The sequence below is a fragment of the Meriones unguiculatus genome (genome assembly GCF_030254825.1).
Source record: "Meriones unguiculatus strain TT.TT164.6M chromosome 13 unlocalized genomic scaffold, Bangor_MerUng_6.1 Chr13_unordered_Scaffold_33, whole genome shotgun sequence".
In the NCBI taxonomy this organism is placed as follows: domain Eukaryota; kingdom Metazoa; phylum Chordata; class Mammalia; order Rodentia; family Muridae; genus Meriones; species Meriones unguiculatus.
This window is the reverse complement of record NW_026843645.1, coordinates 7819544-7837243: the sequence shown is the minus strand read 5'-3', so window position 1 is coordinate 7837243 and position 17700 is coordinate 7819544. Positions and strand designations below refer to the sequence as shown.

At 38.0% G+C, this 17700-nt stretch overlaps 1 pseudogene; it reads right to left on the bottom strand.

Moving 5' to 3' along the window:
• LOC132650827 (zinc finger protein 431-like) overlaps positions 1-16334 on the bottom strand; it is a 165797-nt pseudogene extending 149463 nt beyond the window's left edge.
• Between the last annotated feature and the right edge of the window lie 1366 nt (positions 16335-17700).

Below are 17700 nucleotides of genomic sequence, written 5' to 3'. Positions count from 1 at the left end.
TATGATATAATTCCAAGAATACTATAAATTAAGATCTGTTAATTTTAGAGTCATTTATTTATTCATGTTAAAACTTGGTCATTATGCTATATCTTCACTATCAAGGTTAAAATATACTTTTTCTTATTTTCTAAATATAAAAACATTATTGATCTATAATACAGCCTTAGACTTTTATAAGTTACAGACTATGTTTATGACTTTTAAGGCTCTACCTTGACAGGGACAAAACCTAAAGCCCTAATATTTGATGGTTAACAAATGCAAGTTAACAGTCAGTCATCTCACACATGATCAATTCTTCAAACATGTCCAAAATTATATTTATAGTCCTACATGGTCTCACTGCTATCTTAATTAAACATGTAAGGATGGTCCCTGAGTCACCATACAGGAGCAAGTAAAAAGAATAAGAGAAGTGCCTTCCCGACAGGCTCATCTGTGGCTTAAACTATGCTCCAGACCTTGGCGGCTGCTCTGAGACTGTTGGCATTCCCACACAGAAAACAAGAGGTCTTCAGCACCCCATCCAGTGGGGGTATAGCCAAAAGTCAACTCTGCCAGGGGACTGCTTGAAATGCAGCCAAAGGGGACACTGGCCCCATGGCTGCCTCAACAAGCCATGACTACCTGCTGGCAGACTGGCTTCTGGAAGTCAAAATGCTCCCATGCAGGCTTTTTCTCTGTGCCCAGCCATGGAGGCTCAACCAGTACAAGAGCCACAGATACTTTCAGCCTTCCTGCTCCTTGGCCTGGCAGAGGACAAATGGCTCCTAGATTCAGCAACCTCCAACACCATCACCTAGCCCAGGATAACAGGTCTGTTTTGCAGATATGTTTTGGCCTCAAACTAGGGTCCCTTTGTCATATTGTCAATTTCTGTGTTGAGAGACTTCAGATGCCTTCTCAGTTCTCTTCATATGCAGGAGACCAGGCCTTAAGCCTCACTGGTAGAGTTGTAAGGTCTAGGTGGTCTAGTTTGCTTCAGACTGAAAAAAACAAGCCTCAGTTGTAACCTTTTGTCAACCCTTTGGCTAAAGAACAATAAATGTTCACAGCAGTCTCACATATGTCTCATGGTATGTACCTAGATATAAAGATATAAGAAGAAGTTTAAGTTATAAAGGTTCTACAAAAATGTTTAAGGGTCTAAGAAACTGCTTTAAGGTTGATAAATGCAAACTTAAAAAATTGTTAGGCCTCTTTCCATAAGGTATAATCATAGTAAAAGTTAAGAGCAAGTGAGCTTTTGTCCCTTCTACTTCATGAAAGGCTTCTGCCTTTCCACAGTTAACCTTTGAAAATGTTGATGTTGGTGTATGTCTACCATCTTTTCTACAATGTGTATTTCAAAGCATGTTATAATGGTGATGCTGCCATCTCTAAAAGTTTATCTCCTTTATAAAACTTAAAAGGAATCATTGTAAGCTGCAGAAAAGCCACCTGAACCCACCTTTCAGTTCAATTCGGCTCCAGATAATGTACTGCACCTATTGTTCATCTCAACAGGGGGGATTCTTCCCTCTCCCTTCCCTTGTTTTGGAACTCCTTTTCTTGGCCACACAGTTGCTATATTCATACATGTAACACCAGTTGACTGATGTTTTCCTTTCCATGTTCCACATAAATGTTTCCCTTTGCCTGAGAGACTGATGGGTATCTTTCTATTTCCCTGGGAAAAGGAAGTATCCTCCCTTTTGGCCGACCCACACACAGATTCCTTCCCTTGGCTGAATCTTCTTTTTCTTTTTACCAAGAAGATTTTTGGCTTTCCTTTCCTCTCCTGTGTGGGGTGTTTCCTCTGAAAATCTTAGTACTAGTTGAGCCATGACTCCCGACAGTCTTCCCTGTGGCCCCTGTGTTGTAAGCGGTGATTAATATTAACTATTGGTTTATCTTTTATTAAAGCTTGCTGTTAATCCTAAACAGCTGTATAACCAAAATACCACACAGAGACCTGGTTTATTTAGGTAACCTAGAACACAATGCTGGACAATAGTTACACTCTCCTAAGCCTCCAAACCCTCATAGTTTCCTAACACTTAGATTTTACCATTATACTTACTTTTTCTTTGAAATCTTAGGTCTGATTCATTCTCTCCATGCTGTTCCAAGATCTCTCCTCCAGGTCTCTCTCATCGCTCTCCTCCAGCCTTGCTCTCCCAGCTCTCTTCCCATCTTCCTGTCCTCTGGCCCCTCCCTCTCTTCGTGCTTCCTTTCCCTGCTCAACATTGTGCCTAGTTACTTTATTTTGGATGTTTGCACAAAGTTGAGACAGGTGATGTTTACAATAAGTATCACTATGCAATGTCTGGATTGAAACCAGAGAGTGGGGGAGAGAAATCAGCATTTGAATGAACAAGGGTAAAGTGTATTACATTTCAGAAGAACATTATACCAACGTTTCCCACTTTAAGTCCAATAAAAGGCTCCTTTTCTTTCAATACAATAATAATTTTGAAATTATGAAAACTGTTAGGTAAAATCTACATGTGCAATGTCCAGTGCACGTGTATTTAGCAACTTAGGAGAAAGTATCTGATCATCCTATCTATCTTGACAAGTTTAAAGTTCTATACCTAAATTAACTTTTATCCCTATTGGTATTACCTATATGAAAGCATTTCTTAACTTCTAAACAACTTAAGCTTAATTGTGGCACTATAACTCTTTGGTCTTCAACCCTATCAGAGACTGGAGATGAAATAAAATTAAGTATTAGATTACATAGGAAGTGCATGTTAGCATCTTCCAAATATTCAGAATTCAGAGAAACAGTTTGCTGCCTGAACAGTCATCCATAACTCTCTGTAAGGTTGGAGCATCATCTTCAGCCTTCTGGCTCAGAATATTTGACAGACATATATGTGAAACAGGAACTATTTAGGGCTTGCTTACCCTGTCTTGGCAGAGTTCAGCAGTCGACTTGTCCTGCATTATCTTGCCCATTTTTGGCAGAATTTGTCTTTCATGAAGGAAGGGTATTTATCTGAGTGGCTTGTTTGCCACATTTGGTTCCATGGAGGTTCTTCGATGCTCATTATCTTCTTTCATGTAGGTGGGGTGCTGCCAGGAGATGACTTGTCTCATTGTCAAAGAATCTGTAAAATAATAAAGACATTTCAAAAGGCCATATTCTGTAGGTCTCTGAAGTTTTTGAAGACTACCTATCTTTATATCATCAATCTGTCTACAAAATCATATTTATGTGTTAAAACTCAGATGTATGCTCATTGGATAAATTAGACTAGTGTCTGACATGACTATGAGTTAAATAACTAGCAATTAACTTGCATTACCTAATATCCTAACCAGTTTTTAATAGCAGTTTAAAAGTATTAGAAGTAACTTTGAATTTGTATGAATATACTAAAGCTTATACCAATGTATGAAAAATACTTATTTTTGTATCAGTATGCAAATTCCTATACCAGAGTTAAAATTACCTTACTTGAGAATAACAAATAAAACCCTAAGCTGAATAGATTCAATAATCTACCTTTTGTCTTATTTTTATAAGTAGTCTCTGTATACTATTTTCTTTTTAACCCCTTTTCTCCTTATCTAAGAAAGTAAAAGGAAAAGAGAGAAATCCCTGAGTATTACCTTGTTTCACTCTAAATATGACCAGTAATAATTATAAACAGCTCTCAATTACAATAAAATTTTGTAGCCATAGCAAACAACCAAAAACACACCCAACCCCCTTTAAGGAAAATTGGACGTTGTTCTCATGGATTTCTTCTAGCTGACATTTTGGACATGTAGAAATCCTGCAGTGAGTACAAGTAAAATTGGGAAAATGGTTAATTAAGCAAGCAATAACATTTGTGGTCCAGTCTTTGAATGTTGAGAAATGTTAGGCTTAATAAAAGTCCTCTTTGGAACAGTCACAAATGCTGGACCAATAATGATTAGTAGCTTTCTTCAAACTTCTTTTGGGAGCAGGCTTAGATGAAATACAGCAATTGAAGCAGTTGAGTCAGGAACAAGAAGAATGCTGGAACATGCAAGATGCTGGAACAGATGTGTCAATGTCTCAGCATGCTGAAGAATGATTCTGTTCAGGTTTGATCTGGCATCTCTGGTGTACAGTTCTTTTGTTCGGCAAACACATAATTTCTCACAAGAATTATAGAGTTCTAAAATTATAAATGTATGAGATGTGCAGGATGAAATTAAACTGTGAGCAAATTCTATCTATGCAAATTAAAAGATTAGCATAATATATTTTGAGGACATTATAGCCAAGGATTTATTGGCCGAGTATTGTTGAAGTTCTGCCTAGAGATATATTTTTTTTAATTTCTCAGTTAGTTTTAGAGTTGTTCCCATGTAAAGGGATCAGAGCAATATAAATTACCATTATTATTGAACATACAGTCATTATCCCATTGAAATCAAAACAAGGTTGGATAAGTTAAAATAGCTTTTGGGGCTCTTGCGTGCCTGTTGTATTAGACCAAGTCGCTACTTATTTCCCTAGAAAAGCCTCCCATTAGAGAGACAAGCTGGTTGTCTTAATCAATAGAAAATGCATGTTTTAAGTAAACTTTATATCAACTCCTTTCTAATTTTGAATATAAGCATACTGTAAGTATCTTGTACCTGTTTAGAGGATTAGCCCTAGATTTTTATATATAGCTATGTAAAGCATTTTTTATATTTAGCTATGTGTCCTATTCCTTTTTTATATAGAATGGGTAGTTATGCCTTTATAGTCAAACTTTATATAACCTCCCTCTTACCTTTAGCATTTAAGCATACCCTAGGCATCTTGTACCTGGGCTTTACATTGATAATGGCTATTTTTTCGCTTGCACCTTTTTTATACAGAGTGGACAGTTAAGCCTTTATAGCCAAACTTTATATAAACTCTCTTAGCATTAGCATATAAACTCTCTTACCCTTAGCATTTAAGTATATCCCAAGCATCTTGTACCTGGGTTTTGACATTGGTTTGAGCTATTCTTTGGCTTGCCCTTTTTTGATATGGGATGGACAGTTTTGTTTTTTCAACATATGAATATAATTTTTGACTGTTTCTGACTAAACTAAGATGGCATGTATTTTGCCATGTTTAAGCCTCTTGTGTCTTTTTTACATAGGCATGGCCAGCATTTTCCCCTGTGAAAATGTTTCACATTTAAAAGGATAAGGCAGTTTCTAGAGCAGTGTGACATTATCTCTCTTTACATAAACCTAAAATATATGTGAATCCAACCTTTACAGCAGTAAGGACATAACATCTATTATTAGGACAAAAAGAATTTACATGGTAACCTTAAGGAAAATTTTGTCACTTTGAATCTTAGAGTATCTCTGCAAGTGGCTAAACAGCAGGAGTTGCCATCTTGGCTTTTATTATGTAAATTAGCTTAATCCAGAACTCAGAGACTTGCCTGTTTCTTTTTACTTTGAGTTGGGAGGAAAGGCATGTGCCTTAACCAGCTTGTTAATATATATATATATATATATACAGATATATATGTATTTGAACCTATATATCTATATATAGATGTATATGTTCCTTTGCTATCTTTTGCTCCTTGGCGGGTTTAAGAGTCTTTCTTAAAGAGACAGTAATTGACCTGGGAGTTTTTAGGTTTTAAGTTTGGGTTTTATCACTGGGAGCTTATTACCCCCACAAAGTTATGATAAAGTATGATTTAAAGAGTTTGAATACTTAGATTAGTTGGGCGTCATTTCTTGTAAGTTGCTGTTAAAATTTACTATTAATTATATTTTAGTAATGCTTGCTGTTAATCTTAAACTGCTGTGCAACCAAATCACCACACAGACACAGGGATTTCTTTAGTTAACCTAAAACACAATGCTGGGCAATAGGCACTCCATCCTAAACCTCCAAGCCCTAATAGTTTCCTAACATTTAGATTTCCCAATTATTCTTGATTTCAGTGATATCTTTGGTCCAGTCCATCTCTCCACATAGTTCCAAGATCTCTCCCCCAGCTCTCTCCTCCCTTAGCTCTCCTCTCACCCTTTCCCCTCCCACTCATTTTCTGTCCTATACCTCCTCCCCTCTTTTCTGCCCAATGGCTCCTCCCATTGCTCAACATTGTGTCTAGTTGCTTTATTTTGGCCTGTTTACACAAAGTTGAGACAGGATTCTTAGAGTAAGTATCACAATGCAATATCTGAATTGAAACCACAGAGTGGGGAGGGGAGAAGAGAAATCAGCATTTGAATGAACAAGGGTAAGGTGTACACATTTTAAAGGAACATGAAGAAAGAGAACACACTAGCACTCCATATGACTGGGTCTGTTTCCAGCCCTAGGATGATGTATGTGTTAAGGGTATGTAAGTGACTCCAGTCACTGTGTATATACCACTAAGATGAATGGGGAGGGTTGGTCTATGGGGGACGGGATTCAGCGTCAACTTTTGGGAAGTACTGAGTGTTCCTTTCTTCAGGAAGCTGGGATCTAGAAGGGTCAAGATCAGCAACAGTGTATGATTCCCTCAGAAGACTGTAAGTGATGTGTTTGGTGGTGCACTTGACCAGAAGTCAAGGTGCCAAGGAGTAGGTTGAGCTGATGTCTGTGGATTCAGTTGGTAATTTTCACACTGACAAGGCAAGACACTAGTTTCTGGAGAAGGAAAGAGTTCAAGGCTCTGTCTTGGTGTCCTTGGAGAGAGTTGAAGGTACACAGCAGACACAGAGGACAGGAGGTTAAGTGAGGGGTTTAGGGGGAGAATTACAAGGGATTTTGTGCCAGACTTTGTGTCTCTGTCACTCACACTCATTTGGGCTGGGCCATCCTGGATCCATGATCCAGGTGCTTCCACTGTTTGTGTGGTCTGGGTGACCAGTGAACTGTGGCTTCAGTGTTGGGAACTCATCCCCAGGAACCCCAATACTGCTTTCAGGGGACCAGGAGGGATCCAATGTCTGGGTGCTGGAGAGGAAAGTCCCTGGACCTGGTGATCTCCATTCACTGGCATATCTGTCAAGTGCTGATGTCCAGGTTTCCTGACTGTCAGACCAGGGAAACAGCTGTAGGGGTACCAGATCTATTGACCCCTAAATGTCCCAAGAATCCTGAAGATGCCTGAAGGAGAGCAGGAGGTATCATATATGTGGCTGCAAGAATGGAGGTTCCCTAAGCCTGGGGGTCCACAGTCACTGGCATAAGCCTAAAGTTTAGGGCCCCCATGGTTCATTACTGTCAAACCTGGGAGACAGCCATGGAAGGGCCTGGATGCAATTGACCATAACTGTCCCAGGAATACTAAAGCTCCCTTGAGGGGAGCATGGACTATCTGATGTCTGGTTGCTGGAGTGGAGGTTCCTGGACCTGGGGCTACTCACTGGCTGAATGTACAGAAAGTGCAGGCACTCCAATGTTTGTGCCTTTCAAACTAAGGAGATGGCCCTGGAGGCCTGGGTCCAATTTGCCTCAACCAAATACTATGCCCCTCTAATACAGTGCAGATTGGTCACCACCATCTTGGAATCCCCCCACAGACCACACTTAGGACAATTTCAGTAGAAATTGGAGACTGCAAGTCTAGCTCCAAAAGCAGGTGGAGATATACTGAGCAAAAGTAACTTTAAGTTCATCATGTATGATATAAATGGTACATTAGCAAGATTCATCAAAGCCACAATTCTCTCACATACCAAGGGGAGAGATCACAAATACAGAAATCAGGGTAATGACACCTATCACCACTGTTTGCAATTCTTAGATGGACAGCTATGCAGAGCTAGTCTAACCTCGGAATAAGGCTGCCTTTGCCTTTAGGTAGATTGACTCAATAAAGGAAAAGGAGTTCATTGCAGCTACCCAAGTCTGCTTTCTTTCTCAGAACTGTGACATCAATATAGAAAATTCCCTTTCGAAACTTTGTTTTTATTTCATGTGCATTGATGTGTTGTGATAGTGATGAACCCTGGAGTTCTAGGCAGCTAAGATGCCATGTGGTTGTTGGGATAAAACCCAGGTCATCTGGAAGACCAATCACTACTTCAAACCACTGAGCACTCTGACCCTGAGAAAGCCACTTTGTTAAGCTTTAAATGTCTTTCAGATATACAGATGATTTGTGTTCATATGTCTATGTACCCTACTTGAAAGGGCCAAAGGGGGCACCAGATCCATGGAAACGCATTTAGAGGATATTTGCTGGCTAGGAAGTGATATCTGAAATGGAACTTGTCTTCTGTAACAACACCCAGTTCTGATATCTTCCATGCTATCTCCAGCCACCATTTATTTAAAACTTTTCCTACAGATGTTAATTAAAATATATTACACCATTTCCCCTTCCTTCTCTTTTCTCCATGCCCTTCTGAATTCTCTCCTTCCAATGTCTTAAAAAAGAATGTGTGAATAACTGTGGACCTGCATATATATATATATTACTACATTAGTAGTATATATATATATATATATATATATATATATATATATATATATATATATTACTAATTCTATTCCTATTGGTTGTGAGGATAAGGTCTAAGGTTTCTGTGCTGAACCCTTTGTGTAGGATATATAATTAATTATGGAGTGTATCCCTGCTAATCCCACAACTTGGATGGAGTTCTAGTCTCCAATGCCCACAGGAGTCTAACCCTGAATTGAGGTAAGCTGTCTTGGACAGGAAACATTAGAAAGCACAGGGTGTCAAATTTCTTAGATAACACATGGTGCTGGAATGGCCCTGATGTTCTGGAACTGTGGGGAAGACTATGGACATTGGTCTTAGCCAATCAGTCCCCTTTGTTCTGTGGACCTCCCATTATACCATTGACCTGGGATATTTCCGTCGATTGCTTTGTCATCTTGAACTTTCTGCATTCTCTTTCTGAACACCATGACTACAGGACTGTGTTACCATGCCTGGCTTGGATTGTTTTAACCTCAGTGATTTGCGAGAATGTTGGGGCAAGTGTAATGTGTTGTTACACTTAACTATATTGAGAATCTCCTTATGTCTGTGAGGCTACTTTTCACTATCTGTTGAATTAAGAACAGAACTCCAATCTGCTTTGATGTGTCATAAAATCGCAATGTTAAAGAAAAAAACAATCATTTTCTTTATACTTAAAGTAGAGGATTTTAAGCCAAACAACTGCATCTGAACAATGCTTTTTTCCATTACTGGACTTAGGAACAGAGTCTGTGGGCTCCCTACCATGACCATTTGATGCCAACAATTTACTCTCAATAAGCCCACAGAAAAAACTGAATTATTGAGGTAGACCATGCCCAACTATCTTGCAGGTACTAGGGAAGCAAGGTAAGCAGATCTATTATGTACACTAAGTTCAAGGTCAGCCTGGAATTCATCCTGAGACTATTATTTCAAATAAAAAAGAGAGAAAACAATGTTTGAAAATGAAAATACATTTAATTAAGCTATTTATTTATTACAGTTTATTCCGTTTGTATAATGGCTGTATCCCCTTACAACCCCTACCATTCCCACCCAGCCTCCAAGTCTCCCCCTTGCACCTTCCCTAGTCTACATATAGGATACTAGGGAAAAATCAAAAACAATGGTTAAAACACAAATTATTAATAAAAACTGGAAACATATTCACATATTTATTCAGTGTGACAAATTTTGACCAGTGATGAATATATAACGTTATGCCGTTTCTTTCTTCCCACAGGTAATATTTGCTAATTAAAGACATGGTAAAGTATTTAATTGCAAGCTTATGCAAACAGTTCTCAGAGGGTACCAAGTTCCCAAGGAATAAGGCCATGGAAACTACCATGGAGGAATCCTAAATGTGGGCAAAGAGAAGGGTGGAGAGAGAGAGAGAGAGAGAGAGAGAGAGAGAGAGAGAGAGAGAGGGAGGGAGGGGGAGAGAGAGAGAGAGAGAACAGAAAACAGAGAAAGAGAAGAAAAGCATATAGAAGAAAATAAAATATCTGGGTACCTCTGGGAGTGGGCAGGCCCATTCTACTGGACTGAAAATTTAAGGGTCGAGGTGGGGAATGCCAATCATACCCTTTAGAAGGTAGGGACTGAAGGATGCTGGGAGAACCTGGAAGCCAGAAAACCTTCTGTCAAAAAGGCACCTCAGCAGCTTGTCTTAGTTTTGAAGTACAACAAACGTTCATCCTTCAGGTTTAATAGGTATAGAGAGCAGAGATAGACAACTCAATAATCTCTCCAAGCCATACATTAAAAACTTCCTGCCTATAAGTTGCTCCCTCATTCTCAGCTTATTTCTCTCTTGCAAGGTATTCAAATAATGACATAATGCTATTGATCAGAAAATATCTCATCTAGGGGAATAGGTCTTTTCATCAATGACATTCCAGACCAGTTTATAATTTCATGGAGTCCATTGATTTATTAGATATTCACCTAAGGGAGATATAGGAATTTTTATTCAGAATATCCCAATTCCTGCCAGGGAGAGAGATTACAGGGATGACAGTGAGAGGAGAGAGATTTAAAATCAATTTGAGACCACCAAGTGGTGACCTGCATAGCATTCTGACTGACATGTACACGTATCTGAGAAGACAAGGAAAGGGTGAAAGAAGTGGTGAATTGATCCACCACAGATGAGTAGATACAGAGAAGTAGGAGGCAGCTTGTCCTCAGGTACAGCCCAAGAATAAATTGCTCTCTAGGACTTTTATCCTTTTTTTAACATCCAAATCTTCCTCCCTTTCTTTAACACCTAATTCTCCTTCTTCATTTTCCTCAGGTCTCTGTAAATGCCTGATTTCTACAGCCTTCTATTGACATCTGTTTGAACCTCAGGCTCCCCTGACAACAACCTCCACAGCATCTGAAGTCTTGACCAGTCATGCCTCCTAACTGAATGTTTCCATCCATCAGGGGAACAGAATAAAATCCATTTCAGAAAAGTTGGTCTTCATGCCTTCAAATTCATTTTCTGTCTTTGCACTAGGCATAATCTCAAAAAATGATATACCTGACATATGTCTTGGTGGGTTCCCATTGATACCTATTTACCACCTGTGAAATAAACTCAGTGTGGTGGCTTTGGTTCAGTGATCAGGCCCTTTTAAGACACTTGTATTGTCAGTTGCTCTCCTGGCCATTTTTTGGATACTTCCATATTTTTGTGAAGATATTGGCTCAGAAACTTCTTTAAACACCAAGCCTAAGTTACTTTCTTATGTTCTCAATCTTCTCTTTTGTCTGGGTCATCAGAGCTGAGTTAAAAATGTAGTTAGGATCAACCTTTCACACCTATATGCTCTTCATCACACTTTCATGGGGCTAAACACGTGGCTCAGCGCCTAGGAGAACTGGCTGCACATCTTCATTTTCAAACAAATTTTATCATTGAAATTGCCATGAATTCATCAATTATTACATAACAATGTTTATAATGTGAGAAAAGACAATCTTTTATCGATGTAATATCTCAACTAATCTTATTGGAGCATCAGGGAAACAGAGCTGTAGGAAAGGATTTTGGTGTCCAAAGCTGGTAACCAGACCTCAATCCTCATATTAACATGCCAAATGATATGCAACAAAGTTGTCTCCCACTCTTTACATATCTGACATGGATTAAAACCACATAATCCTGTCACATGCACACACCAGAAGTGTTTCATTTTAAGTAAATATCCTTGCTGTTACATTGTATAGAATCTTTATAGTATAAACTTCTTATAGAATGCAGGACTTCAAGATTAAATGACAAATGGATGATTTGGAGGAACATACAGAATCACAGAACGTCCAATCATATATATATGTTCATATCACATCAAGCTATGCAGTGAGTTGCAGTTGATTACTGATTAGACCACTTCATTACATCTCTATGAAACATGAAAACAAAGCCTTGAGTTACCATATAAAACACATTCCTAGGGCTTCTCTTCAGTATCATTTATTCATGAACGTGAAGCCTATAGAAATGTACAAAGGTTTCGTTATACTAAAAACATTCACAAGGTTTTCTCTCCAATATGATTTCTTTCAAGGCTTTGAAAAAATGTGACAAGGGTTTGCTGGTAATTGATTTCATAGGGTTTCACTCTGGTATGAAATCTGTCATGCCTTTGGAGATCAATGTAATGTGTGAAGGCTTTACCACCTTGATTACATTCACAGGGTTTCTCTCCAGTATGTGTTCTTTTATTATTTTGGAGATTTCCGTTTCGTGAAAAGGCTTTCCCCCACAGATTACATTTTTATGGCTTCCCTCCAGTATGTGTTCTTTTATGCACTTAGAGACAACTGGGTTGTGAAAAGCATTTAACACAATGATTACATTCATAAGGTTTCTTTGCAGTTTGAATTCTTTCATGTCTCTGAAGACCACTACAACATGCAAAGGCTTTACCATATTGATTACATTCATAGGGTATCTCTCCATTGTGTGTTCCTTTATGCCTTTGAAGACTACTGGGTATTGAAAAGGCTTTACCACATTGATTATATTACTAGGGGTTCTCCCTAGTATGTGTCCTTTTGTGCACTTGGAGAGAATTGGACTGTGTAAAGGCTTTACCACACTGATTACATTCGTAGGGTTTCTCTCCAGTATGTGTTCTTTTATGCACTTGGAGTGTACCGAGGTGTGAAAAGGCTTTATCACATTGACTACATTCATATGGTTTCTCTCCAGTATGTGTTCTTTTATGAATGTGGAGACTAATCAATTGTGAAAAGGCTTTCCCACACTGATAACATTCATAGGGTTTCTCTCCAGTATGTGTTCTTTTATGCTTTTTGAGATTTCCACGTAGTGAAAAGGCTTTTCCACACTGATTACATTCATAGGGTTTTTCTCCAGTATGGGTCCTTTTGTGCACTTGGAGAGAATTGGACTGTGTAAAGGCTTTACCACATTGATTACATTCATAGGGTTTCTCTCCAGTATGTGTTCTTTTATGCACTTGGAGTATACTGAGGTTTGAAAAGGCTTTACCACATTGACTACATTCATAGGGTTTCTCTCCAGTATGAATTCTTTCATGTTTCTGGAGACGACTACAACAAGCAAAGGCTTTACCACACTGATTACATTTACAGGGTTTCTCTCCAGTATGTGTTCTTTTATGCACTTGAAGTGTACTGAGGTGTGAAAAGGCTTTACCACATTGACTACATTCATAGGGTTTCTCTCCAGTATGTGTTCTTTTATGAATGTGGAGACTAATCAATTGTGAAAAGGCTTTCCCACACTGATAACATTCATAGGGCTTCTCTCCAGTATGTGTTCTTTTATGCTTTTTGAGATTTCCGCGTAGTGAAAAGGCTTTCCCACACTGATTACATTTGTAAGGCTTCTCTCCAGTATGTGTTCTTTTATGCCTTTCGAGATTTCCGTTTTGTGAAAAGGCTTTCCCACACTGATTACATTCATAAGTTTTTTCTCCAGTATGTGTTTTCTTGTGCATTAGAATACCACTGGGTGGGGAAAAGGCTTTACCATACTGCTTACATTCATGCTTCTCAAAAATATGTCTTCTTTCATTCCTGTAAAGATAATTGGGTATCTGAGATTTACCATACTCATTACACTGATGAATCTATTTGTCAGTGTAAATTAAGTTTTCAATTTCATATACTTGTAAAATGAAGTTGCCTCTTAACCTTTTATCACTTTGTTCAAAATCATAGCTACTCCCTTGACTGTGGGTGTTTTGTACCTTCCAAGATACCTTTGGTGGTAAGAAACTTTATTACATGCCTCCCTTATACCATCATTTTTATGTAAGTGGGTTTTCACATATTTAAAAAAGACCTAGGCGTCAGCTTTATCACAGTGACTGAATTCATAAACTTTCCTGTTGTTGCTGACATACTACATTTGTAAATGAACCATAATAGACACAACAGTTTCCACAGGGCCAGAAATTATATGGATTTTCTGTAGTGAGAGGTTTTTTGGCTATAATCCCAATGAGTTTGAAAAACTCATTAAGTATGTTAGTATAATTTATTAATAGTCCCCTGCTTTGCCTAGACTTTCTGAATGTGATGCAAGTTTATGATTCATTTTTTATTAATAATGAATGAATGAACACATGAACAAATATAAACTTATAGTGTTGTCACCATCATGCTTTCTGTTTTATACATGTATAGGATAGTTTAGAATGCAATAGGATAGTTTAGAAGCACATGATGATGTGCTTCTGGAAAATGCCTACTCAGGAAAAGCAGGCTTTGCTGGATCCTTCCAAAAAGTATCTCAACAAAGATGTAATGATGGAGATCTACAAGAACATCATAGCTATGGAGGATATGATGAACATTCTTTAACAATTAAATAATTATTTCATTATGAATAATTATTAGTAAATTCAATGAAAACTTGCAGCACATTCAAAAAATATACTCAAGTAAGGACTATGACATCTTCTAATTGTTTTGGGAGAGTGAGGTATGTTTCTTCTTTCCATATCCTTACCCTCACATGACTTGTATGAATTATGACAAAGGATACACCTATTAAAAGAGGAATGACAAATGAAAATTACCCAAATTCACAGAGTTTGACTCGTTCATCTTCAAATACATGAGCTATAGGGATTATGGTTCCTCCACAACAATATTCTTAACTCTCATACCTTCTGTCTAACTTAGCTTAGCAACTTCAAGGATTTGAATAATGTCACCTTTGCTATGGAATATTTTCTCACAAGGAGGTTTTGCACATAAAATTTTCACCTATTCAATGAATATTCCTTTTGCAGTATGAGCGATATGAACTTCTACAGACTATCTAAAATGTGGATGTAAGTAATGATTTATCATTTATATAGAGGAATTTAAATTTAGAATAAGGCTGATGTGGTAAAAATATCCCATCCAAAGTCCTTCGATGTGTATGCGATCTGGCTGGAATATAAATACACCTTTAATCCAGGAGACAGAGGCAAGCAGATCTGACTTCAATGCCAGCCTGGTTTAAAGCAAGTCTTGTAAAGTAAAGCTATGGTTCAGGCATGGTAGTACATGCCTTTAATCTCAAACAAAGGGTGTAAAGTATTGTTACAATTAAGCTCCCACGTTTGAAAAAGATGTCTAGTTAAGTGGCACAAATGGGATCAAAATCTGAAAAAATAATTGACGGATTAGGATGGTGTATCTCTCATGAGAAGAGAGAGGAAAGGAAGCTCATTAACGGCCACTGCATGGAAAGAGGACAGATTTTACTGGGACAGTAATTGAAAGACAGGTTGTAGGGAAAGAATTAAGGTTAAGATCAAATGATCCAGAAAATTTGAAAGAGCCTGATGATTAGAAAAAATGCTGGAGTTATATGAAGTCAAACAATGCAATTCAGAGGGTGGGAGAAAAGCCAGATGTAATAACTTAGCTAGGAGAGTTGTTGGGCCAGAACTCTGAAAGAACAAGATAGGGTGTGCATATGAAGCAGTAATTCACACAGGCTGAAAATCTTCTACACCTAAGATAGATCATATGGAACTTAGAAACTGCCCTGCTCAGGCCAAGCAAGAATAGCAGACAGAGGAGCAGTAATCCTTGGAGACAGGAATTATGAGAGGTGAAGAAAAGTGCTTTTTACAGTGATATCTGTTTAACAAGGGTTTCACCATCTTCTGTTGTTTCAAAATGCCTTGCTAACATAAATAATATACCTGACAGTGAGGAACATGGGATCGTGAGAATTTAATATTCCTTAATACTCTTAGAGTGGTGTTTGTTTTCACACTGTCGCTTTTCTTTAAAACCTCTGGGACACATTATTATTTTTTACAGGGGCTGGGGATATGACCTGGAGGTTAATAGCACTAGTGGTTCCTCCAGAGGTCCTGAGTTCAATTCCCAGCAACTACAAGGTGGCTCACAACCATCTAAAATGAGATCTTATGTCCTCTTCTGGTGTGCAGGTAGAATAACATATAAATACTGAATAAATAAATCATCTTTGAAAATTATTTTCACAAGAATATTTATATCAGCTTTCATGAAATAATTACCTTCCATATCTTCTAGAAGGTTGATAATGTTCTTCCATATTATGGTCTTCCCAATTGTAGCCTAAAATATGTACCAGAAAGGGTATAATATATTATTGAAAAATACCTAAATTTTCTGTTACTATGTTCAGTAAATCTCAGAAACATGCCTGCTTTTTAACCTCAATCATCCCGATTCCAATTAAAATTATATAAGAGTATCAATAAAAACAAACAAAAGTAACAACAGATGTCCCCTTTATCCTAATAGTGAAAAAAAATTTACTGTCTTACCTATAGCTGTAAGGTGCTTGTAGGTCTCTATCATCACATCTTTGTAGAGACTCTTCTGGGAAGGATCCAACAGAGCCCACTCTTCCTGAGTGAAGTTTATATCCACATCAGCATAGGTAATTGAATTCTAAATGATCCCATACATGAGGATAGCAGAAAGGACAATGGTGACAACAGTGTAAATGCATACTTCTTTGACAATATGTTCATACAATTCTGGTGCTTCCCTGACATCTCCTGACACAGAAGTTTCAATGTACTCACCACTCATTTTAGAAGGAAACTAAATGAGGAGGTTCACCTCATTTCTGCAACCTTTGAATAGAATATAGCCTTCCAAGAGAAATGTCAATTAACAGACATAAAGTAAGCAAGTCAAGGATGCTGATGAACAGAACAGACCGCAGATCACAGAAATTGTATGCACAATTACTAACTACAAAAATTAGGAGCAAGCAGGATGTACTGGTTCAAAACTTTAATTCCCACACTCAGGAGGGAGAGGTATGTGTATCTCATTGAGTCAGAGGCCAGCCCAGCCTCTGAAACAATTTTCATGACATCCAGAAGTACATTTAAGACCTGAATCCACCACAATCATTCAAATGAGAAAGATATAATGAACTCCATGGTATTTCTGAAGTTCCTACAAAGAATTATATATTCACAACATTTCTGTATCTATCTTAGAGAAACATGAACTGTCACAGTTTAAACTCTAATATGAATGAGAGTTTACTAAAAGGGAATCCGTGTTCAAACAGGCACAAATGGACAGATGAAAACATTAGTACTGGAATAGCTGGTCATAAATGAACAACATAAGATGATTGAAGTGGATCATCAATGAAAAGCTCTTGTTTGTCTGGATATAACTGGGCTCAATTGCCAGTGCTTACATTCAGGCTCACAACTACCCATTACCCTAAATTCTGAAGTTCTGAGGCCATTGGCTGACTATTGTGAGGACCAGGTACACAAGAGGTGCATAGTCACACATACAGGAAAAATACTACTCGTATTACCTCATTTAAAAACTCAAAACAAACACAAGAGGTAGGAAGAATGTTACAGACTTGCAATTCAATGACACAGAAGTCTCAGGAAGTGTTAATGTCATGAGTACATGACATCCCGAGACAAAGAATATACTATCTGGCAAATATTAAAACATAAGGGTGGATTTGGATCAGCACAATAGCATATGCTTGCATGGAGTCTAAGGTGGTATACTGGGGATCTTCCCCAATATCTTTGTTAATTGAAACCCAATTCTCAGGATCTTCCCAGTGCTCTAACAAAAAACTTGTGGCTCCTTCCTCTCCATACCATCCAGCAAACAGAACACCATGAATACAGTAGTCAAACAGGCCATTAAAATAGCAACACTCATCCCACACTTTCTGAAACTTCAGAGTGCTAACAGAACCCCAAGAAAAAAACTGCCACACATCAAATCAGCAGTTAGTCCTATAATTGCCCCAAAC